Source organism: Megascapheus bottae, chromosome 1, assembly GCF_031878675.1.
Source record: "Megascapheus bottae isolate mThoBot1 chromosome 1, mThoBot2.hap1, whole genome shotgun sequence".
Classification (NCBI taxonomy): domain Eukaryota; kingdom Metazoa; phylum Chordata; class Mammalia; order Rodentia; family Geomyidae; genus Megascapheus; species Megascapheus bottae.
The window spans coordinates 8,161,152-8,187,424 of NC_143509.1; the positions used below are offsets into that span (position 1 = coordinate 8,161,152).

At 38.3% G+C, this 26,273-nt stretch overlaps 1 pseudogene; it reads left to right on the forward strand.

The window, feature by feature from the left end:
- Positions 1–119: 119 nt before the first annotated feature.
- On the forward strand, positions 120–24,439 carry LOC150068276 (vomeronasal type-2 receptor 116-like; annotated as a pseudogene).
- Positions 24,440–26,273: the final 1,834 nt, after the last annotated feature.

Below are 26,273 nucleotides of genomic sequence, written 5' to 3' on the forward strand. Positions count from 1 at the left end.
TGGGTTCCACTGCTTGCTGTTCTGGTTCTGTGTCTGGGTTCCGCTGTTTCTGCATCTTGCTGGCCCCAACCTATGCTGGTTTCTGCAGCGGTCAGGACTACCGCCCGGTGCCCTCCACTATGGCTTTTGGCGGCTCAGAGCTGGCGGTGAGGGGTGGGGGAGCGTCCTTGCATTCTGAATTCTTTGACAAAGTTAGATGTAAGCTTTATCTGGTTTCTTTTCAGGTTTGAGTCCTCCTCTGTTGCTTTTTGAGCTTGTTGTTGCGAATTTATTAAGGTAATTGACTCGTGGGACTTCCTGGTTCTCTCTTTTTGTGAGAGAGAGCTAAGCAGCATCCCTATTGTCTCGGCGCCATCTTCCACTCATCCAGAGAGCTTTTTAAACCTGGCCTCCAGATCTACATTATATTTTTGAAACAAACATTTAGGATAACCTCACTTCCAAATTTCATCCAGAAACCCAGCTCTAATTTTCTTTAAAACTTCAATACTTAACACTTTACTTAAACATTTCTTTAAAATCCTCTTTCCCCAATTTAATACATTTTAGGGGACGAGTTTAAGAAATACTAATCACATCACCCACTTTACCATCAGATTTCCAGTGTCAGCCTGCAAAGAAGACAGGATGAAGCCTTGTCCTTTCTAAAAAACAGATGGGCAAGGTTTTTGAAACTGATAAATTCACACTTAAATTTCTGATACTTATCTCCAAATTTAAATTCAAGGAAATAAATTCAAAGTTCCCTGATGTCTTTTTGTTAAACTGAACACAATGTTTACAATATAAACAGCTCTATGCAATACAGTACTAGATTTTAAAGTAGTTCCTCTTTAAAACAATACAATAATCCCTTGAGGCATTTGACTTTGCTTGGAGTTTAGACTTAGATTTAACCAACTATCCCTTTTGTGTATGTTAGTTTCAAGAATAAACGTGTATACTTGTATACAAGTATAATCTTGAACATGTTCGCTCACACACATTCACACATTCATACTCAAACATCTAAAAGCACGCAAAATTAATATCGGCTGTACATTTTCTGAAGTTTTCAAGAGATTCAAATAGATAACAAAGATGCACACACACACATATAAAAACCACAAGGATCCATATTTAGGACTGGTACCAATTTCAAAGACAAAACCAGACAAGAAAAAATACCCAAGGAAAAACATGTAACATGGACAAGACAGAGCTAAGCAGAGACTTTTAAGTAACCCCCAAACTTCTGATGGCATAACTGGCCTTAAGCTATCAGAGTGATGGAAAGACCATGGGGCCCTGAACTCAGGGGGTGCCTCCCCAATGGAGATCTCCATTTCTTGGTAGCCGGTTGGGCTGAGGCCATTCTCAAGCAAGAGGGAAAACAAAACAACAAGAAAATTGGTCTGGGTCAGATGCACTTAACACAAAAACATGAAATCAGATGAATATTCTCACAAAACAGCTTATTTAGATTTAGACATGTCTTGCTGATGGGACTTGAACCCACACGTCCTCTCAGACATGCCCTGTTATCAACAAGAACTCCAGAAAGGGGGGTCAAGGCATCCCTTGACCACCCAGGCCTTAGAGAGCTAGCTCCGTCCAGCTTTTCCTCTCCGTTTTAGGCCACAGTACACTTTCTGGAAAAAAAATACAAACATACAGGGGGGTCAACCGACTTCTACATACCTCCGGAGGCCTTTGCTTTAAACCTGGGCATCTTTTCCGAAAAAGGTTGTAATAGGAGGGGCGGTAAAGGCAATCCTTTATCTAAATACCATAAATATACAAATCATCAGGAATTGATGAAAGACTTGGGAGCCCTGATTGGATGGCCCCCATGGGCATATTTACTGTGGGGAGATCATGAAGGAACCTGTATTTGAAACCTGTATTTTCCTGACCCTTATGATAACAAAAATGGGGACTTCTGAAGCTATTCCAATATCAATATTAGTAGCTCCAATAGTTTTTCCTGCCAATAGGCCACTGCTCCAACCATACAGGGTCATGCAATTTCCAAATTAACTGTAGGGGGAAATGGAAACCATGGGAGACTGTGGCACCTAGAATTGGGGGAGCAGTTTTATGCCAATTTTCTCATAGATAATGCAGTCGGCATAGAATGCCACAACATCCATATTTTGTAAAATGTTTCTCCCAAGAGATTACTGGGCAGGTCCTCTAAGACCAGTGCTGAACGGCCCTCCCCAGGGCAGAGGGCATGCCATTGAGGAACATGCTACTAGGCTGCCTAAACCCTGGAGCTGGGGCCTAAGGCAGAGTTTCTAGGAGGCAGGAACTTCCTGCTTCCTAAGGCAAGTTCTTTTAGCTCCAGTATCTATTAAGGCCTGGGAGGAGATCTGAATTCCATGTGAGGCAATGGTGTTGCCCCTGACCGCAGCTTTATTAAAAAAGGAGGATTTATATCATAAGAAACGTATCCCAAAAGTAAACTGCCCTCCGATATTGAAGCAGTTGTAGGCTGTGTGGTTCCCAGATCTGCCAGGGAAGATTGCTGTCAGACTGAGGGTAAAGGAAGCCTGGGGAGTAACAATTACTGGGAACACTTCCAGAAGGCCATGTTGAGGGTTCAACTTGACCTCAAGTAAAGGAAGCATGGGAGAGGATTACTGAGTGTGTACGTGCTGAAGCACAGGGGGCAAGCAGCGGGGCTCCCACACCACTAGCTAGGAGTCCCCACAGATACTGACTAGTTTTGCTATTGCAATTTAAAATATGACATATCATAGCTTGAATTACATATCACATGCAAAATTATGACCAGAAATCCTTTGTATCAATAATGAGTGAGATGTGTAAAACGAACAAAACATGAAACAGTGTTCACATGAAAAGTTACATTCTGTGCACAAAGAAGGATGGAACTTGCACATTTATATTTCTCTCTGCCAAGATCCATTGATGCCACAGAGCAAGTGCTCAGAAATGTGGACAGAGTTTGAGAAGTGAGTATAACTTACAGTATGCAAGAGTGAATTTTCTCTTTTAACTGATTCACAAATGAGTTGACTGCAAAATATAACATGAATAATTCAAGTATGTGGCACAGGGATAAAAATAATGTTTTACAAAGACAGGTAAGCAGTATTGTATAAAATTTTCAATTGGATGGCCAAAAAGCACACCTGTTAAAAAGTGTGAAAATGTGTAGGGAGTAGTTTCTATGAGATTTGATGTCCCAAAGAGCACATTATCAATACAAGCAATAGTCAATGAAGGAAAAAAAGTTTAATAAAAAGCCTGAATGGAGAATATGGAAATATGATGGATTTATGCTTTAGAAAAGAACCAAATTGCATTTATAATAGTAAATGCTTAAGTATTAGGATTATATATAGATAGATAGATAGATAGATAGATAGATAGATAGATAGATAGATATAGATATATATGAACACTTTCTCAATTTCTTTGATGAAAAAGAATTTGCAACAAGAAATAATGGTACCATACACTTTCCTCCAGATATGGAGCATTGTATGCCATGTGCAGATCACAAGTATGCCAACACACAGGGAGATTAGTGCCTCCTGAGAGCTGCAAGTTTCCTGGCTTTTGGAGATCCCTTGGGCATGGCTCTGACCAGCATGGCTCTTTGCTTCTCTGTACTCACTGCTGCTGTGCTTGTATTATTTGTGAAACACCAAGACACTGCCATTGTCAAGGCCAATAACCGGGCTCTCAGCTACATTCTGCTCATCTCCCTCATCTTGTGTTTCCTCTGTGCCTTGCTCTTTATTGGCCGTCCCAACACAGCCACCTGCATCCTGCAGCAGATCACATTTGGAGTTGTGTTCACAGTGGCTGCCTCCACAGTGGTGGCAAAAACGGTGACTGTGATCCTGGCCTTCAAGGCCACTTGTCCAGGGAGAAGGATGAGGTGGTTGCTGGTGTCTGGGGCTCCTAAGCTCCTCATCCCCATCTGCACCCTCATCCAGGTGAGTCTGTGTGGCCTCTGGCTGGGAAGCTCTCCTCCCTTTGTGGACACAGATGCACACTCTGAACATGGCCACATCATCATCCTGTAAAACAAGGACTCCCTCACTGCCTTCTACTGTGTCCTGGGCTACCTGGGCTCCCTGGCCCTGGCCAGCTTCACGGTGGGTTTTCTGGCCAGGAACCTGCCTGACACCTTCAATGAGGCCAAGTTCCTGACCTTCAGCATGCTGGTGTTCTGCAGTGTGTGGCTCACCTTCCTGCCTGTCTACCACAGTGCCAAGGGGAAGGTGATGGTGGCTGTGGAGGTCTTCTCCATCTTGGCCTCTGGGGCAGGCCTCCTGGGCTGTATTTTTGCCCCAAAGTGTTACATCATTGTGATAATGTGCCATAGGAATTCTCTGCATGACTTCTGGGATAAAAGACACAGTAGGAGAAAATGACTTTCTTATAATTAAAATCACATGCTTGATTTGTATGAAATGTGTCATGTAAATCTATAGGAATTTTCCATTGTTATATTAGTTTGTATTTTGTAATATTTATTTCAATGAATAAGGGACTATTGCTCATTTTTACAGTACTGGTAATCACAAGTAGTAGTGATTACTAAAATTTGAACATTTGGGGGGGAGTTTTAAAAAATGTTTCATTTTCACTATAGCAAAGATATGGAACCAACCTAGATGTCCCTCAGTTGATGAGTGGATCAACAACATGTGGTATTTGTACACCATGGAATTCTATGCTTCTGTCAGAAAAAATGACATTGACACATTTGTTAGGAAATGGAAAGACTTAGAAGTGAAGTAAGCCAGACTCAAAGGAACTTAGGCTCAATGGTTTCCCTCATTTGTCATAATCTGTAGAAACCTTGAGCTCTACTAGCAGAGATCTGCAATAGAGCAAAACCTTGATATATAAGGCCATATAGTATGAAGCTAATTGAAAGGACCTGCAGGATATTGAAACAAAAGCCATATAATGAATGATTATTGTCCTTAATGTACTATGTTGTCTCTCATCTCCTTTGCTCTCCCTTGGGTATCTTATATTGGTACAGTATCTCATTTTGTTATCCAATATATTGGATTTATTTGTATTTGGTTATTTGAAATTTGATAGGGAAGGGGGGAAAACCAAGACGGGTGGGGGGTTGGGGGGAGGGTAATGGGTACCAAGACATGTGAAAGGGTATCAATGCATGTGAATTAATGCACCTTCTATCTGGCAAATATCATGTAACCCTTTTATTAATTACAATAAAAAATAAAATATAAAATTAAAAAATGTTTTATTTTCATGGTGATGTATAGCAGGGTTACAATTAGATCTGTACAGTAGTGAGTCCTTTACTTCTTCTTATTTTTTTCTCACTTTTCTTTCCCCTCCTTCCCAGTTTTGGATTTCATCTCCAACATAATATCTTGTGAATATTGCTGTTACACTGGGTCAGCCTATGTCATGTGACTCATTGTGTTTTTCCCCTCCCTTCTGTAATTAATATAAGCGAATGTATTTACAATGCACTAGGTGCCAAAGTCAGATAAAGCAACAACATGGGATAAGTCATAAGGGAAAGAAAAAAGAAAAAGAGAAAAAGGTAAAAAGTATCTTCACATAGAATATTAAAATAACAACCACATAGGATAAATTTATAAATTTGCCATAGCTCAGAAGCTAATTATAGTCAGCTAGGAAGACTTCATGCTGCTAGCAACAAACTTAAACCATTTAGAGTCTGATGTTTCTAAACAACTTCCATGAGCATATATGGTCAAAGCAACCCCATTCCTTATTCTTGTTCTGAAACCTTGAGCACAGTGAATTGGCATTTGTTTCTTTCTAAAAAATTGTCTTTTTTTCTGGGTGATCTATAGAGGGGTTACAGTTTCATTTGTCACTTGTCATGTCGTGGGTGCACTTCATTTTAATCATTGATACCCCTTCCCATGTTTTTCTCCCTCTTTTCCTCCCTCCACCCTCTCCCAATAATCTTGTTGTTCCTGTTGTCTTTCCTATTTCAAACAAACAAATAGACATATGTATAATACATAGGGTACCAAAGTCAGACACAGTAACAACAGGGGATAAAGCAAAGGAAAAAAAAGAGAAAGAAATAACTTCACATAATACAATAAGAACAACAATCACAATCCATATCATAAAGTTCATTTTGCCTAGCTTTTCCTGTGTGAAAGAATAGCATTTGAGCTATTGTTATCCTCTCCTAGGAAAATCCTAGACTTTAATTATTACAACTAAGCGAGGCCATGGAGCCTATGTTTCTTTGGGTCTGACATACTTTACTTCGTAGGATTTTTGCAAGTCTTTCTTTTCCCTTATGAATGGGATGGTGTCACTCATTCTGATGTCAGCATAGAATCTCAGTGTGTACAAATAACCCATATTCTTGACCCATTCATATACTGAAGGGTATCTTGGTTGGTTCCACACCTTAGCTATGGTAAATAATGTTGCAATGAACATGGTTGTGCTAGTATTTCTAGTTAATGGACAGTTAATGGACAGTTGGGTAAATGGCCAGAAGTGGGTTAGCTAGGTCATAGGGGGTCTTTTGAGGATGCAGTAACAATGAAAATAACCAAATGTACTCATTCCTTTAATTATGTAATAGATACACCACTCTTCATCTTCTTTTCAATAAAGAAATACTCTAGTAATAAATATATATATGGTTATTTAATGTATACACGTTGATTAAGCAAGGAGAAATTCACTAGTTTATCCAACAGTGATTGATTCAGCTATTATAATGCCTCCACAAATTTCATCCAACTTTGGTTCAAGCCTCAATACATTGTGAAACAAACTTGAGTGTATTTATAGCCTATAATCACCCTTATCCACAATGCAAAATACAGAGGGGAAAGAAAAAAATGAATTCTCAAAAACTCATTCTTCAAAATTTCAAAAGGCAAATGTGGAAATGATAATGTGTAATTACTTAATATAACATGCTCTAATGAGCATAGAACAATATGGAACTATGTAACTAGGAAAATATTAACAGAATTCATTAGGGAGCTAATAAACACGATATAGGGAAGAATTTGCTTTATTGAAATGTTTTGAAAATTAAATAAAAGACAACAAAGACTAAAGACAAAGATTGTATACTAAATACAAATAGACATATTAAATGCAGATTGAATTGCGGAAACACATATATGCAGAATAAAATGAAAATGAGATCATTTAGTAAGAAGCTGACATATACTGTGCTATCACCACTAGAGAAATGAATGTGGGCCATTTTATTTACTGAAGTACTTCCAACAGTACCCACTATTAGCTTATTGGGAAAATGATGTAGGTGTACTTCAGATTTCTATTCATTCATGAAACACATTGAATTCATCTTAAATCCTATTTCCTGATTATGTGTTTTATCACTGATGGCAGGAAGATAATTTCTATGTGACTTGAACAGGATGATGTAACACTGGAGAAAAAGTGCATTCCAGGAGCCCTGCCCCGGAGGCCAAGATGGAGAAGACCTCCACAGCCACCATCACCTTCCCCTTGGCACTGTGGTAGACAGGCAGGAAGGTAAACCAAGGTCAGTATCTTGGCACTGTTCAAAAAAACAAAAAAGAATAGCAGCAGCCATTTTGTCCAAGTAAAGAGCCTGCAGGCCAGGGACATAGGGACATTCCTAGGCATGCTTCATCATCCAGGAAACCTGCAACCCAGGGAGACATGATTTCTGTCTGTGTTAGTATACTCTTGATCTGAACACTTCATACACAGCCCCATATCTGATGAGGAAGATAATGAGGAAGGAATTGGGAAGAATTCATCCCATTTCCATCCTGCCTTTTCTTAAATGGAAATTAACGATTTGAGACTGTTTAATGTACTATCAAGTAGTACAAAAATGGTTAGTATTGTTTTATTTTAGGCTTTTTTGAACTATATCAATAACCTCGCAGACTGAGGCTTTGGCCTAATAGTAGAGTGCTTGCCTAGTATGCACAAAGATCAGGGTTCGATTCCCCAGTACTACTTACATAGAAAAAGCAGGAAGTGGTGCTGTGGCTCAAGTGGTAGAGCTCTAGCCCTGAGAAAGCCCAGTGCAGTGCTCAAGCCCTGAGCTCATGCCCAGTACTGGCTAAAAAAAACAAAAACCCCCATTAACATCTCATGCAAATTATTTTGTTTTCTAATTGAAATTTTACACTAAATGACTATAATACATAATGGTGTTTTTCCATGTATTTTTGTTGTAAGTAATAGAAGTGTTACATTGTATTCACTAGATAGAAGGTGCATTACTTCACATACATTGATATCCTTTCTTATGTCTTGGTCCCCATTCCCCTCCCCCCACTCCAGCTCCTCATCTTGATTTCCTCCCTTCCCTATCAGACTTCAAATAACCAAATACACATATATACAATATATCAGATAACCAGGTGAAATACTGTAACAATATGAGAAAACCAAGGGACAGAAAAAAAGACATGAGAGATAACATAGTACATCAAGGACAACAATCACTCATTATATGGCTTTTGTTTCTATATTGTGGAGGTCCTTTCATTTATCATCATTCTACATGGCCTTATGTATCTAGACTTTGTTCTATTGTATATCTCTGCTAGAAGAGTCCAAGGTTTCTACTGATTATGACAAATGAGGGAAGCCAATGGGTCTATGTTCCTTTGGGTCTGGCTTACTTCACTTAATATGATTTTTTCTAAGTCTTTAATGGTGGATTTTTAAAAAATATTTTTACTATCAAAATGATTCTGTATGCTATTTTAATAATAGTTCTGATACTCAGTGAAAAAAGGTATAGACAGCACCAACCATTAAAATTATGGGTAATATGGTTTATATATCCCTATGAAATATTAATAAAAGCCCTACAGTATGTCCTTCAATGATGGCATTATTTGGTTGCTCTTCCTCACCTATGAAGCAGTGGTGAATAAAGAACCAAACCAAGTTTGAAAGCTCTAAGCATGATGCTATACCGAACCGTTGTCTACTTCTTAAACCAAAAGACCCTTCTGATCCCTTGCTCTGTGGCAAAAGCAGTCTGTGCACTTGTACATGATCCCTGCTTTCCTGATTTTATAAATGGAATCTGGAAGAATATGCAGACCCTGTCCTTATTACAGCTTTGTACTTAATGCTATAATAGAAGTAAAACTTGCATTATTGAGTATGGGGAACTGAGTTTTCTTGAGAAAAGCATGAATATACTGGGATATAAAACAAGCAAAGTCAGATGTCATTCAAGGCTGTGCTTTGTGTAATTTCAAGGGGCAATAGCATCAAGTGTTAGTACCTGAAAGAATGGCAGTTTTGCCTCTGCAATCTGAACTTCTACTGACTCACATTAATTGGATGACATTATGGAGAATTTCTACTTGAGTCCGGGACTTACCCTGTCCCATAAGAATCTCATTCTCCGGATGAAGTTTGCAATCCAAACAACAGCCAGTCTTTTCTTTCTGAGGGATTTCTGAAATTCAGGACCACAACGTTCACTCCAAACTGAGGGAGCAGTCTGAAGAAAATTAGATATGTGTTGATAACTGTTCAGATGCTTTATTTTTCAAACCTTTAAACCTTGATTTTCTTTTTTTGCCAGTCCTGGGCTTAAGCTCAGGGCCTGAGCACTGTCCTTGGACTTTCTCAAGGCTAGAGCTCTACCACTTGAGCCTCAGCACCACTTCCGACTTTTTTCTATGTATGTGGTACCGAGGAATCAAACCCGGGTCTTCATGCATGCTAGGCAAGCACTTTAACCACTAGGCCAAACTCACGGCCCCGACCTTGATTTTCTTATATAAGAATAAATCTAAGGTAACTGTTCTAGCACATGTATTTGTTTTCCTAACACTGTCTATAAACCATGTCCAAGGTGAGTATATTTATAAGCCTGAACAAAAACTAGACAAACAATTCTGAGAAGAAGTGACAACTTTAACAGTTTGTGATAAGACAGTCACAACAAAGGAAATGCTGTGAATTAAGTGATTTTTCTTGCAAATCCTTTATACACATGCAAAGTAGTGTGCTGGCAAAGTGAAAGAGCATAAATCAAAGACAATATCCTATAAGAAAGAGGTTTTAGGCAAATGCCGCCTTGTATAAATAAATCAAATAAATAATTATTTAAAATCCCAAAGGAAAAGCATAGACTTCTATGGAATTTTATACAATTAGTTAGTTAGCAATTGCACAATTTCTATTGGTGGAGTACTTCGCAATTACTTATGACATTTTTGGCAAGTAGATCTGTGCCATTTGTTAATTTTATAGCCAAGGTAACTCAAACAGAGAATTGTTAAGAAACTTTCCCAAGAAATTCACAGATAGATGTAAGGCTTCCTTTTAGGGTTCATCTTCCCATAGTCTTGAATGGCAGCAATTCCAGTATTGTTATGGACTTCTAACTACTCCCTCAGTGAGAGATTGGTCAGAGAGGAACTGACATAAGTGATAACATTAAGGCCTCCAGAAAGTATCTCTAGATATATACATGGTTGGTACTGATGATATCATTTCTTCTGAAATGTGACCCCATCTACATGTCAATGAGTGCTTATATTATTCAAGCCTCCCTCTGTAATAAAGCCACCTTCAAAAAGGTAAAATCGATAAAAAATGTAGTTTTCAAATCAGTCTGTAATATCTGGAGGCTTAAAAAATAAATCAATGATCTGGGTATGTGAGACACTCCTGTAATCCTAGATACTCAAAATATGTGATCTGTAAGAGAAGAGGATTTGAGGACAGTCCATGCAGAAATTTACCAAGACTATATCTCAACAAATAAGCTGGGTTTGATGAGTGACATCAGAATCCATGAGAGGCTGTAGGTATGAGAATGTTGTTCTTGATGTACTATGGGAAGTTGTTTCTTTTCTCTTTTTTTCCACTTATTGTTAATTTCATGAAGTTACTGTATCTGAATTTGTATATTAGCATACTTTATATATACGATTATTTGTTTATTTGAAATAGGGAAAGGATGGGGGAAAACAAGACGACTAGGGGGGAGAGAAAGGGGAACAAAAACAGGAGAAGGGGAATAAAGGTTCAAGAAGTAACATACCCACTACCTTACAAATGTAACTGTAACCCCTCTATGCATTATCCTGACAATGAAAAAGAATTGTCCCCCCCCGCTGCAAAGTAAAACCATATCCGAAAAAATAAGCAAAAAAGAAAAGAAGAGCTGGGAGTATGGTTCCAGTGATATAGTACTGTCTTAGCAAGGACATGATCCTGAACTCAAACCTTGAGTAAAAACAAACAAGCAAGCAAACTCAATTAAACCAATTTTGTAGGAGTCCAAATAGTTGAGGTTGGTTGAGGCTTAGATAGGAATATATAGTGTCAAAAAACCTATTCAGACTTTTCTGACATACAGTTAATAAGAACTAGTGATATAAAGAGCTTCTAGACCCGTTGGAAAGGCAAGGCAGATTATTATCTACACAAAGGCATCTAATAATGTAGACAACCTGGGCTAAAATTTAGCTCACACAAAATGCATTCTAATTTGACGTTAGGGTTGATTTTCAGAAAGAGTCGCCATTAGTCTGATTTTCACAAATGAGGCCCTAGGTCATTCTCCTATTCTTATGTATTCACTGGGTATGCATAACTTACTATTTTTTGCCAGTCCTGGGCTTGAGTTCAGGGCCTGAGCCCTGTCCTTGGACTTTTTCAAGGCTAGAACTCTACCACTTAAGCCTCAAAATCACTTCTGCCTTTTTTTCTATGAATGTCTACTGAGGAATCAAACCCAGGTGCATGCTAGGCAAGCACTCTGCCACTAGCCAAACTCCCAACCTCATAACTTACTATTTTCATGAACTGAATTTATACCCAGGCACTGGTGGCTCATGCCTATAATTCCTGTGACTAAGACGTTGAGGTCTGAGGATGACAGTTCAAAGCCAGCCTGGGTCTAAAAGTCTGTGAGACTCTTTTTTATTTCTTTTATTTTTTCATATATTTTTACTGTAATTAATAGAAGGGTTACATTATATTTGCCAAATAGAAGGTACATTAATTCACATACATTGATAAACTTTCTCATGTCTTGGTCCTCATTTCCCTCCCTCCTGCCCCCACCCCTCATCTTGTTTCCCCCCCCTTCCCTATCCAATTTCAAATGACCAAATACAAATATATCCAATATATCAGATAACAAAGTAAGAAACTGTAACAATATGAGATAATCAAGGGCTTGCAAAAGAGATGAGAGATAACATAGTACGTTAAGAACAGAGTCATTCATTATATGGCTTTTGTTTCTATATCCTAGAGGTCCTTTCATTTAGCATTATACTATATGGCCTTATGTATCTAGGTTTTGCTCTATTGCAAATCTCTGCTAGGAGAGCCCGAGGTTTCTAACGATTATGACAAATGAGAGAAACCATTGAGCCTATGTTCCTTTGAGTCTGGCTTACTTCATTTAATATGATTTTTTCTAAGTCTTTCCTAACAAATGGGGTGATGTCATTCTTTCTGACAGCAGCATAGAATTCCATTGTGTACAAATACCACATGTTGTTGATCCACTCATCAACTGAGGGACATCTGGGTGGGTTCCATATCTTTGCTATGGTAAATAGTGCTGCAATGAACATCGTTGTGCTGGTGGATTTAGTTTGTCCTTGTTTCTGGACAATTGAATACATGTCTAGTAGTGGAATTGCTTGGTCATAGGGGAGCTCTATGTTTAGTCTTTTGAGTAACTGCCATACTGCTTTCCATAGTGGTTGAACAAGTTTTCACTCCCACTAGCAGTGTAGTAGTGATATCTCCTGGCAACATCCCCTCCAACATCTGTTATTGCTAGTTTTCTTGATCCTGGTCATTCTAACTGGTGTGAGGTGTAATCTTAGAGTTGTTTTGATTTGCACTTTTTTATGACCAGAGATAGTTGAGCATTTCTGCATGTGTCTATAGGCCATTTTTGTTTTTCTTCAGAGAAGAATCTCTTTATGTCTTTGGCCCATTTGTTAATTGGATGGTTGTTTCTTTGGAGATTAGTTGTGGGGTGATTCAATTTTTTGAGCTGTTGATATATTTTAGATATGAGGCCTTTATCCATTCTTTGGTTGGTGAAGATCATCTCCCATTCTGTAGGCTTCCTGATTAATTTACTAGCTATGTCCTTTGACATACAAAAGCTCTTCAGTTTAATGCAGTCCCACTTATCCAGGCTTTCTCTGATTTGTTGTGATTCTTGGTCCTTATTAAGAATGTTTCGACCTGTGCCAAGGAGTCCTAGTGTATCTCCTTTTACTTCTTGAGGTCTTTGATCCATTTGGAATTAATTCCAGTGCAGGGTGATGAAGAAGGATCCAACTTTAGTTTTCTGCAGGTGCTTATCCAGTTCTGCCAGCACCACTTGTTGAAGAGCTTGTCTCTCTTCCATTCTATTTTTTGGGCTCCCTTGTCAAAGATTAGGTCTGTGGGTTAATATCTGGGTCCTCAGTTCTATTCCATTGGTCTTCAGACCTGTTCTTATGCTAATCCCAAGCTGTTTTGATAATTATATTTCTGTAATAGAGTCTAAAGTTTGGTATTGAAGTTCCTCCTGCTCTGTTCTTTCTGCTAAGAAGTGTTTTTGCTATACGGGGTCTTTTATTATTCCATATGAAATTTTGGATTGCCTCTTCTATTTCTTTAAAGAATGACATTGGGATATTGATGGGTATTGCCCTTGGTAAGATTGTCATTTTCACAATGTTGATTCTTCCAATCCAGGATCATGGCAGGTTTTTCCATTTCCTCAGTTCTGCTTTAATTTCCTTTTTCACAGTTTTAAAGTTTTCATCCAAAAGGTCCTTTACATTCTTAGTTAAGCTAATTCCTAGGTACTTTATTTTCATTGAAGCTTTTGCAAAAGGAGTTGCTTTCCTGATTGTTGCCTCATTCCTCTCAATGTTGGCATAGAGGAAGGCAGTTGATTTTTGAGGGTTTATTTTATACCCTGTTACCCTTCCAAAGTTTTGAATCAGCTCAAGAAGCTTGGGAGTGGAGTCTATCGGGTTCTATAAATACAGAATCATGTCATCTGCAAAGAGGGATAGTTTTACTTCCTCTTTCCCTATTTGGATCCCCTTTATGCTTGCTTCTTGCCTTATTGCACTGGCTAGGAATTCTAATACTATGTTAAAGAGTAGTGGAGAGAGTGGGCATCCTTGTCTCATTCCTGATTTTAGAGGGAATGGCTTTAGCTTTTCGCCATTAAGTATAATACTAGGTATGGGTTTGCACGGACCTGCCAGCTTCACCAAACCGGAGAATCCAGCAATTTGTGAGTACCTCCGAGGAGGCATTGGGACAGGAGCCCCTCCCCCTCCAGCTGAGAGCAGCGCCATCTTGACTACTGGCAAAGACGGGCCAAAGCAATTGGAGCCTGAGAGGTGTTTCTGACAGAGCCATCTTTCTAACTGACAAAGGATTTCCAAGACATCCCTTAGTCAGAAATCTGGCCCCAGTGCTGCTGATGTCCATCCCCTGCGCCAGCCACAAGCCTGGTAAACAAGGCCACCCGCGGATATTTCAGCTTTGTTTTACCAATCAAGCAATCTGATCCCAAAAACCACAAAGACAAATCTCAAGAGAAAAAGACTTTGTGAAGTGTTTAGATCCTGAATTTAGTCGAGACCCAAGTTTCCTGTCCACCACCCAAAAAAACCCCAAAACTGAAGAAAACCCTTTTTTTTGGATTGTTTTGTTTTTTTTGTTTTGTTTAGTTTAGTTTTGTTTTGTTTTTTGTGTTCTGTTTTCTTTTATTTTGTTGTTGTTTTGTTCATTTTTTCTTTTTAAAATTTGTATCATTGACATCTCCAATATCTACCTAACTCAATTTTCTATATTCTTCTTAGTACTCTTCTTATTGTCATAAGTTTTATCTAAGTTCATCTAAATTTTATACTAAAATAGTCTACCTGTCTATCCCCTTAGGTCAGTTATCATTACACAATAGCCTTTCTTCACTACTATAATAATCTTATACTCCTGCATTATTCTTTTCCTACCACCCTTGTCATCTTTCATATTATTTTTCTATCTCTGGTCCTCTGTTCATCCTTCAACTCTAATAATGCAGGGATCTACATTTGATGGTTTTTGAGCAATGCTATGTATCTAGGTGTTCAATTATACTCTAGGTCCAGAGGGACTCAAATACAATAGAGATTGGATTGAGGGGCTTATTGTCTTGGTCATAAATCGGTAATCTGTGGTTGTATTAGATTTGCATGTATGTGCACAAAAAGAAAGAGAGAGTGATATTACCAATCTAAAAGAGCGAAAATCTATCATCAGCAACTGAAAAGGTCTAGGTTGGTTATATCTGAAAAATTATAATCTTGTTTATTATTAATCTTGTCCCCATTTTCAAATGGCCAGAACAAGACACTCAAGAAAAAACGTCAAATCAAGGAATAGTATCTCCATCCCAACATAAACAGGCAATGGAGCAGTCAGTGGCAAATCTAGAGGAGAGTCTTCCAAGTGGTATACAAGTGCAATTGATAAACATCATTAATGAAAAGTGTGAAAACATAAAGAAAGAGATAAAGGAGGAAGCCATATCTAAACAAGAGGAAACCATAAGCCAGGTGATATGTGAAAAAGGGGAAGCCATAAAGGAGGCCTAAATAAAGGTTTTTCAAAGAAAAATGGGTGAATTCATAAAATCCACAAACAAAATGGTGACTGAACTCCAAGAAATGTCCAAAGAGAATAAAGCTGCGGAGGTAACCACTCAAATGGAAATCAAGGAGCTAAAGAAATCCATACATGATCTAAAACAAGAGATGCAAGGAATCAAAAATGAGCAATTAGAAGCAAGGGAGATGAAGAATAAAGTAGAAACCTTTGATAGTAGGTTAGACAATGCAGAAGAGAGAATTTCCGGGTTTGAAAATAATTTAGTTGTTATAGAGAAAGAACAGAAAATGAGTCAATTCAAATCTTGAAATATGAGAAAACGCTACAGGAGGTCCAAGATACAATTAGGAAGCCTAATTTAAGGCTAATTGGTATTGAGGAGGGTCTGGAGAAAGAGGTCAATGGTATTAGAAATATACTTCAGGGAATCATCTCAGAGAACTTCCCAAATATCCAGAAGGGCAGGCCCATCCAGATACAAGAAGCTTTTAGAACCCCAAACAGACCTGACCAGAAAAGGACATCCCACCGCCACATTATAATCTGAACTGGATCAATAGAGACCAAAGATAGGGGCCTACAAGCAGCCAGGGAGAAGAGAACAATCATCTATAAAGGCAAACCAATCAGAATAACCCCAGATTTCTCCGCAGAGACCATGCAAGCAAGAAGAGATTGGAAGGATGTATGTCATGCCCTGAAGTCAAATAAATACCAACCAAGAATACTGTACCCTGCTAAGCTTTCATTCACAACTGAGGGAACAATAAAAACATTCAATTCCAGGGGAAAACTGCAACACTATGTAGCAACAAAACCAATATTACAGAAAATTCTCAAAGATGTTCTACATATGGAAAACCAACACAAATGTAATACAGAGAAAACATGGCACCTAAAAGTCATAACATCTAAGTACCACAAGAACTATCAAGACACAGGCCCTAATGAAAGCTTTTAAAAAGGGCAGGAACTTACAAATATTTCTCAATCCTGACTCTCAATACCAATGGATTTAACGCTCCAATTAAATGATATAGACTATCGAGTTGGAGTAAAAAGCATGATCCATCATTCTGCTGTCTTCAAGAGACACATCTTACCCAAAAAAGCAAACATTTTTTGAAAGTTAGAATAAACTCTATCAAGATAATGGCCCCCATAAACAGGCTGGAGTTGCCATCCTCATATCAGCTAAAATAGACTTCAAACTAAAATTAGTGAGAAAAGACAAAGAAGGTTACTACATAGTACTAAAGGGATCTTTCCTCCAGGAGGACATATCCATCCTAAATATCAACACACTGAATCCCGGAGCACCGAACTTCATCAAGCAAACTTTACTTTCACTGAAACTTTACATAGATCGAAACATACTGTTGGTGACTTTAACACACCACTCTCACCTATGGACAGATCAACAAGGCAAAAACTCAACAGAGAAACCTTAGAATTGAACAACTGTACAGACCAACTAGATCTAACAGACATCTGCAGATTATTCCACCCATCAACAACACAATATACATTTTTTTCAGCAGCACAGGAACATTTTCCAAAATAGACCACATTTTAGGGCATAAAACAAACCTGGGCAGATTCAGGAACACTGAAATTATTCCCTGAACTCTCTCAGACCACAAAGGCATCAAATTGGAACTGAACACCCATCTCCATAATGAAAGCCCTGTAACTCATGGAGATTGAACAACACATTGTTAAATCACCAATGGGTCATCGAAAAGATCAGAAAAGAAATTCAACAGTTTATGAAATTTAACAAAAAGGAGCATACAAAATACCAGCTCCTTTGGGACACGGCAAAGGCAGTACTCAGAGGAAAATTCATAGCTCTGAGTGCTACAATAACAAATAATGTTTTCATAGTTTTATTGGCAAAGAAGCTAGTATTCAAATCATCAAAATGTTTTGAAATGCTCCTCTTCACTTTCTATGTTCACCATGCATGTTTTTCTTCAAGAACTATCAGTTTGTTTTGGCCTTGGCTTTTGCTATTAAGGAGATCGTTTACATAACTTCACTCTCGGATTTGATGTCTATGATGTTTGCACTGGAGTTTGGGAAGCATTTAAAAATCCTTTCATTTGGCTCTTTGGGAAGTACACAATCCCAAACTACTCCTGTGGAAGAGACAGCAAGTCTGTAGCAGCATTTACAGGACCACTGGGATCAATGGCTGCCCAGATTGGAACATTGCTGGAAGTCTACAGATTTCCACAGGTGAGGGATGGATTGTGGGCAGATATAAAATGTCTAATTTTGATGTCCTTTTAGGTGTTAGAAGGATAGGAAATAATGAATATTATAAGGGCCTATCAAATTTTGTGATATCAACAGGCATGTATTGAAGGAGAGTGGGATATGTGTTTTTCCATTGTTTGGAAAATCAGATGGAAGATTAGTCATGCAAATGGATTATTTGTTGTTTCAAACCTTATCATTAATTTTCTTCATCACAAATCAGGGAATGGAAAATGACTTTCAAATGTGAAGATATGTTGAGGAGGGTACTGTTGATTCTACCTCTCATCCTAGCTACTCAGGAAAGTTCTCTCTAATGAATCAGAAAAATAGCAGGTAGAGAATATCTGGCTCCAGTAGTAAAAATATCAGACTGGTGGGAGAAAGCCAAGAAAGTACACGAGGTCCTGAGTTCATGCACCTAGACTGGCATGCACTCTCACACACATACACAAACACCCACATTCACATGTACACACATGAGCATGTTATTATGTTGAAAAAAATAGGGATAAAAACAATACCTTTTCAGATCTATAGATAGTATAAAAATTGAACACCACTGTGCTGAAGCATGTGTGGAAAGGGTAGATGTTAAGGGAAACCTTTAGACATATAGGGAACAGGTGCTTGAGAACAACAACATAAATCCCCACACTCATGTGAAAATGGAACTAGGAAACTTGGGGAGTGGCTGAGGTGGAGAAACATGGGAGGAATCGGTGTGCAAACATCAAGAGGCACTTTACCATGAAGTTGATCTGTTGTACAACTACTAAAGATCAGTTTGATTTTTTTGAAAAAATTGAAAACAATCATCTTTCACCGATGTTAACTCATGCTTATTAGGCTTCAAGACTGAGATTGTGATGGATGGTAATCTCATTCATGGAGAATCCAATTTTCTTGTTTTAGTTTACCTTTGGCTCTTTTGAACTTGCTGTGAGCCAAGATTCCAACTCTCTATCAGGTGGCTCCAAAGGACACATCAATAGCCCCGGCCACGGTCTCCTTACTGCTTCACTTCACCTGGAACTGGGTGGGGCTTTTGATTTCACAAGATGACAATGGTTTGTGGTTTCTTCCTAAACTGAAAGAAGAAATGACCAAGTACAGACTTTGTGTAGCTTTTGAGCTACTGGTCTCCAACAAAGGCTTGTCACAAATGCTCCAATTGATGGAAGTTTATAATGAGATCAATAAATCTTCAGTAAACGTTCTCATCATATATGGTGATCATGAATCACTACTAGATTTACTGTAGTTTTGGCTAAAGGCAAAGTTTGTATCATGAACTCACAGTGGGATTTAACCATGAAAAGGAGATATTTCATGCTAGGCTCATTGCATGTACCTTTCATATTTTTACACCATCGTGCAAAAGTTTCTGGATTCATAGATTTTGTCAAGGCAGCTAACCCTTCCAAATACCCAGGGAACTTTTTTCTTGCTTGGCTGTGGTTTCTCTCTTTTAATTGCTCAGCTTCTGAGTCTCACTGTGCGACATGGGACAATTGTTCTGATGCCTCCTTGGAATTTTTGCCTGGGCATATGTTTGACATGACCATGTCTAGAGCGAGTCACAATATCTACAACTCTGCATATGCGGTGGCCCAGGCTCTCCATGAGATGATTCTTCATCAAACAGAAGTTCAAATAATTGGAAATAGAAAAGGGACAGTGCCTTTTGGTGCACAGGTAACTTGTTCTATTTTACAAGGCACACATCATTAGCTCAGGCATTTACTAGAGGGTGTCTTACTCTATGAAATTAAATATTTCTAGTGGTTTTCCAAGTCCCAAATGATTTTACTTAAATGTCTTTGAGGTACTTTAGATATGTGATTATATCCCTCATACAAAATAATGACCAGTAAAAAATTTAAATATATTCCATGTTTATATAATTTGCTTTTGGGTTTTTTTTGCCAGGGTCTGAGTGCTATCTCTGGAACTCTTTGGGCTCAAGTCTAGTATTTTATCACTACAGACACAGCACCTTTTATGAGTATTTCTCTGTACCTTACTACAGACAAGGGTATCACAGACATTTCAGCCTCCTTGATAGCTAAGATTACAGGTATGAGCTGTCAATGCCCAAGTTCTGAATATTTTTTAGTTAATATAATCTGTACTTTTCATAGTTATTGTTTTTGAATTGCATATGTAGCTTTTCCTTACATGTCTCTGCAGTAGTATCAAATGATGACCTGATAAACAGCATTATACATACTTTCTATGGCAACTAGTTTCATTCAGCTGTATTAACAATTTAGTAGGCTAGATTGATAGACATTCATGAAAGCAGTGGTTGTGTCAAGCTGTAGATTGGCAACTCAGAATTGTCTTATATACTGCCATTCACCTGGTATTGGTTTGTCTTTGAAGAATATGCCTTGTAGTCCATTTCTGAGTAACCTGATTTCGAAAAGATTATTTCTCTATAGATTTTCTTTTGGAAGACTTCATTAGATATTTGAGCTATTCTTGATTTTGAAGTTAGAAATTAAGGACAATCAAAAGGCTTTCTTAGTTCAGGTTTTCTGTCTTAATTTTGAAATGTAATTCATTGGAAGATGTTGTATCTCTTTTAGCTTCACCCTTTTCTGAAGAACATCCAGTTTTACAATCCTGTTGGAGATCAAGTGATTTTGGATGAGACGAGGAAATTGGAGCCAGAGTATGACATTCTGAACATCTGGAATTTTCCAGATGGTCTTGAACGTGGGGTGAAACTGGGAATGTTTTCTCCATATGCTCTCCATGGTAATCAACTGTCTATCTGAAGCGATGGTACAGTGGGCCATAGCAACTACAGAGGTGGGTTGAATATAAAAATAATGATTTTACAGGCATATGTATATATAAGTGGAAGTCTTCCTTTAAATTTATAACTGGCTGATTCCCAGCAACTTTCTCCTATCTCCCAAGATACCCAAAGTGCCAAGATCTGAGTATCATGGTTTAAGATTACATTAAAAGGACACTTGTGAGAGATATTTTTCTCCAATTATGAACAAAAACATCTAGTAGACTTGTGTCTCAAATAGTAGCATGCAAATCTAAAGCAATAGTATGTCATGGTCACTGCCCTAATAAATAAAAATTAAATATTTCTAAATATTGATTATAATATCATCATAAAATGTAAATTGTGTCTTTCCAGAAGATTTCCTATACTGTGATAAAGTAACTGAAGATCCCTTTAGGTGTTTGAAAGGTTTACTTTGTTCCCTTCTATGGAAGGTTTATTCAATGCTTAGTTGACCTCTCTACTTAGGCACTTTTGGGGACGGGAAAGATTGAAGGCAGCTTTGAGAAGATGCTCACTTCATGGCCACTGGAAAACTAAGAGGAAGATACTATGTGCCTGGGGTTCTCACAATGCTACAATAAGGAGGACTTCCTCCTTGCTCTTTTCTACTTCACAGATGAGTAGTGACAACAGATAGTAACATGAATATTAGAAAATTACATAGGGTTGTACGCTAGGGCTTACTTCCTCCTCATCAGTTTCCACATTTTTTGTCCTTGTTGTTTTTTTTGCCAGTCCTGGGGCTTGAATCCAGGACCTGAGCATGGTCCTTGGGCTTTCTCAAGGCTAGAGCTCTACCACTTGAGCCACAGCACCATTTATGACTGTTTCTATGTATGTAGTACAGGAGGAGTTGATCCAGGACTTTGAGCATGCTAGGCAAGCACTGCAGCACTCAGTGAAACTCCCAGACCTCAGTTTCCACATTTTAAAGATTCCATACTCTTCAATATTTCAACAGTATAGAAATGAAGGATGTATTACATAAGCCTAGGGTAATCACAGGATATGTATTCTATACAGAATTTATCTTACTGGCTGCACTTAGCTACATAAAATCATTATACTGCATGGCACGGTGGTGCACACTGTAATCCTAGGTACTCAGGAGGCTGGGATCTGAGGATCAAGGTTCCAAGCCAGCTCGGGCATAAAAGGCATAAAAGGACCAGAGACTCTTTTTTTATAATTTTTTATTGCAATTAATAAAAGGGATTATCCTGATGATAATCCCTTAATGTACTATGTTGTCTCTCATCTCCTTTGCTGTCCCTTGGTTATCTCTTATTGGTATAGTATCTCACTTTGTTATCTGATATATTGAATTGATTTGTATTTGGATATTTGAAATTTGATAGGGAAGGGGGAAAACCAAGACGGGTGAGGGGTGTGGGGGGGGGAGGGAAATGGGTACCAAGACATGTGAAAGAGTATCAATGTATGTGAATTAATGCACCTTCTATCTGGCAAATATCATGTAACCCTTTCACTAATTACAATAAAAATATTTAAAAAAATTAATAAAAGGGTTACATGATATTTGCCAGATAGAAGGTGCATTAATTCACATATACTGGTACCCTTTCACATGTATTGGTACCCATCACCCTCCCCCCCAACACCCACCCCCCATCTTGGTTTTTCCCCCTTCCCTATCAAATTTCAAATAACCAAATACCAATAAATTCAATATATCAGATAACAAAGTGGGATACTGCAACAATATGAGATACAGAGACTCTTCTGGATTCAGGAAATCTCCTCAGGAAGGAAAGGTTGCCTGTTGCTTTGATTGTACCCCTTGCCCACAAAATGAGATTGCTAATGAGACAGGTAAATCCATGACTTATGGCAAAATTCTTCATTTTTTCCCTTTATTGTTAGGGTAACTTATAGAGGGGTTACAGTTACATTCATCAGGTAGTGGGTTCATTTCACTCTATTCTCCTTAATCCTAACACATCAATGAAAATTTGTACATAATGATTAGACAAACCATTTTCCTTCTCTCTGATAAAAGTTCATATTGTCCAGTGGTGGCATTGGCTTTTGAAATACATTACATCATGTGTCCAAAGTACCTATTTCAGTAATAGTTTCTAGTATATTGCAGACAAGGTTATGTTCCACAAACCTTTTATATCAATAATGAAAAAGACATGTGTAAACCTGAACATAACATGAAACAGAAGTCCTATAAGAATATTGTTCATATGGAAAGTTACTTTCTATCCACATAGAAAACATGAATCTTGCTTCTATATTTCTTGTTGCTGAAACCCTTTCATGCCACATAGCAAGTGCTCAGAAATATGAATTCAGTTTAACTAGTGAGCATGTCTTAGAGTGTCCAAGACTAGGTTTTCAGTTTCAACAGCTTCACCACCGAATTGGACACAAAATTTAATGAGAAAAATTCAAATATGTGTTAAGGGAATAAAATTAATATGTTCAGGACAACTAAGCTATATTATGCAAAATTTCCATTGGATAGCAGAAAAGTACATGTGTGAGAACACATGAGAAAATGTGTAGATAATACTTGTTAATAGGAAGCCCCAAAGGGCACATTATCAATTCAAGTATTAGTCAATGAAGGAAAAAGAAGTTGAACAAAAAACCTGAGTAAAGAAAAATATCGATGTGGGAGGTGTTTATGGTTTAGAAAAGAGACTAAAATGCTTTTATGATAGGAAATGCTGATATATCAGGATTATATCTAAATGAATACTTTCCACATTTCTTTGAAGAAAATGAAGCTTGCAATATTGATTAATGGCAGATTACACTTCTCTCCAGATATGGAGCAGTGTGTGCGGTGTGCAGATCACCAGTATGCCAACACACAGAGAGATGAGTGTCTCCTGAGAGCTGCAAGTTTCCTGACTTTTGGAGATCCCTTGGGCATGGCTCTGGCCTGCATGGCTCTTTGCTTCTCTATGCTCATGGCTGCTGTGCTTGGATTATTTGTGAAACACCAAGACACTGCCATTGTCAAGGCCAATAACCGGGCTCTCAGCTATATCCTACTCATCTCCCTCATCTTGTGTTTCCTGTGTGCCTTGCTCTTTATTGGCCATCCCAACACAGCCACCTGCATCCTGCAGCAGATCACATTTGGAGTTGTGTTCACGGTGGCTGTCTCCACAGTGTTGGCCAAAATGGTGACTGTGGTCTTGGCCTTCAAGGCCACTTGTCCAGGGAGAAGGATGAGGGGGCTGCTGGTGTCTGGGGCTCCTAAGCTCCACATCCCCATCTGCACCCTCATCCAGGTGAGTCTGTGTGGCCTCTGGCTGGGAAGCTCTCCTCCCTTTGTGGACACAGATGCACACTCTGAACATGGCCACATCATCATTCTGTTAAAAAAATGGGCTCCCTCACTGCCTTCTACTGTGTCCTGGGCTACCTGGGCTCCCTGGCCCTGGCCAGCTTCACGGTGGGTTTTCTGGCCAGGAACCTGCCTGACACCTTCAATGAGGCCAAGTTCCTGACCTTCAGCATGCTGGAGTTCTGCAGCGTGGGGCTCACCTTCCGCCTGTCTACCACAGTGCCAAGGAGAAGGTGATGGTGGCTGTGGAGGTCTTCTCCATCTTGGCCTCTGGGGCAGGCCTCTTGGGCTGCATTTTTGCCCGAAATTGTTATATCATTACATTTAAGCCCAATAGCAATTATCTGCATGACTTCAGAAATAAAAGACATAGTATGGCCGGGAGTTTGGTCTAGTGGTAGAGTGCTTGCCTAGCATGCACCATAACCCGGCTTTGATTCTTCAGTACCACATACATAGAAAAAAGTCGGAAGTGATGCTGAGGCTCAGGTTGTAGAGGTCTAGCCTTGAGAAAGCACAAGGACAATGCTCAGGCTCTGAGCCCAAGTCCAGGAGTGGCAGAAAATAAAGACATTGTAGGAGAAATTCGCTTTCTTACAAATTCTTGTTTTTGATTTGTATAGAGAATGTCTGGTTTAAATCTACAGAAATTTTCCACTGTTTTATTAGTTTTTATTGTGGAATGTTTATTTCAATAAGTAAGTCTTTTTCTCATTTTTTATCTCCATAACTTTATTAAAAATACTGTTCACATCAAGCGTGAGAAAATGATTAAAGCTCAGTAACAAATTTTGAGATCTTGATGTTAGAATTTAACATATTTAACATACTGGTGCTTTTTAGGGAAGTTGTTGACTCCCAAATCACAGAACCAATGTGAAAAGCAAAGTACAAAGGTACCCTCAAAGTATTTACAATGAAGTAAACACTAACAGAATTTAAAATAGGTACAGGACCAAGGTGCTGTCCCATGTACAAAAAAATTGAAATGACTAATGTTACATAATTTCAAAGGTTGTCCTTTTTCTCTTTTTCCTTGTCATAACAAGAAATTACAAAAGTTTATATTCTTAATTTGATTCTTCTCAGGTATTAAAATCTACCTATATATTGAAGACTAACCTTCAGACCACCTCTTAAATGGAATTACACTACAGAAAAGAGGATTAGCCACCACCTAAAAAAAAACCTAAGCAAAACTGAGTATTTTGAAAACCATTCCCAATAAAACCTAAATGAAAAATAAATATAAAACAAAGATGAAACAAATATACATTACCTGACACCAAGTGTTTTCTGGCTGACTATGCAATGAAAACCTATCAGTTGTCTATCTTTCATATTCACGCCAAGTCCTGAGGTTACAGGGGCCAAAGCAAATTAGCTATTGTGGTGCAGTCATTCTCAGGTTTGCAGACAGAAGTGTGCTGGTCTATGTAGAGTGAGAGACTAAAGCCCTAGTTTACCCTTGCCCTCCCTTAGCTTTCAGAAAACATTGGTCCATACACTAAAATTTTCAAAATGTTCCCTGACCCCAAAACTAAAATCCATGATCCTCTTTCATTTTCGACGAAAACAATATTGGAAAAAAATCTCCACCCACTTATAAATTATGCATTTCATATTTCTTCTTGAATACATGTAGTTTATTTTGTATAAAAGAATTAAAATATGATTTGTCAAAATGCATATAAAAAGACAGCTGCTCCTTCTCAAATTCAGGAGTTAATGATGAAAGACTTTTGCATGTTAATGTCTCCAAGTTCTAGTACCTTTTTCAGAAAAAAAAACATGATGATGGTAAATGTTAATTACCCTTGGAATAGGAAACAGTATGTTCTTTAAAATCGATCCAGATCAAATGCAATAATTGATTTCCTTCTTAACAACTGATACTACCAAATGTGGGTACAACACACTTGTTAAGTGTGGGAAGTAAGTCTCTAGTCTTCAGAGCATTCAGGTGAAGAGAGGTGGTTTTTCTTGATGGAAATCTCAAGGCAGAAAAAAATATCATTTTAAAGCTTATAAAAAAACCTATGGCCACCTAATCTTTGACAAGGGAGCCAAAAAAATAGAATGGAAGAAAGACAGCCTCTTCAACAAGTTGTGCTGACAGAACTAGCTAAGCACCTGCAGAAAACTAAAGTTGGATCCTTCTTTGTCACCTTGCACTAGAATTAACTCCAAATGGATCAAAGACCTGGAGGTAAAATCTGACACACTGAA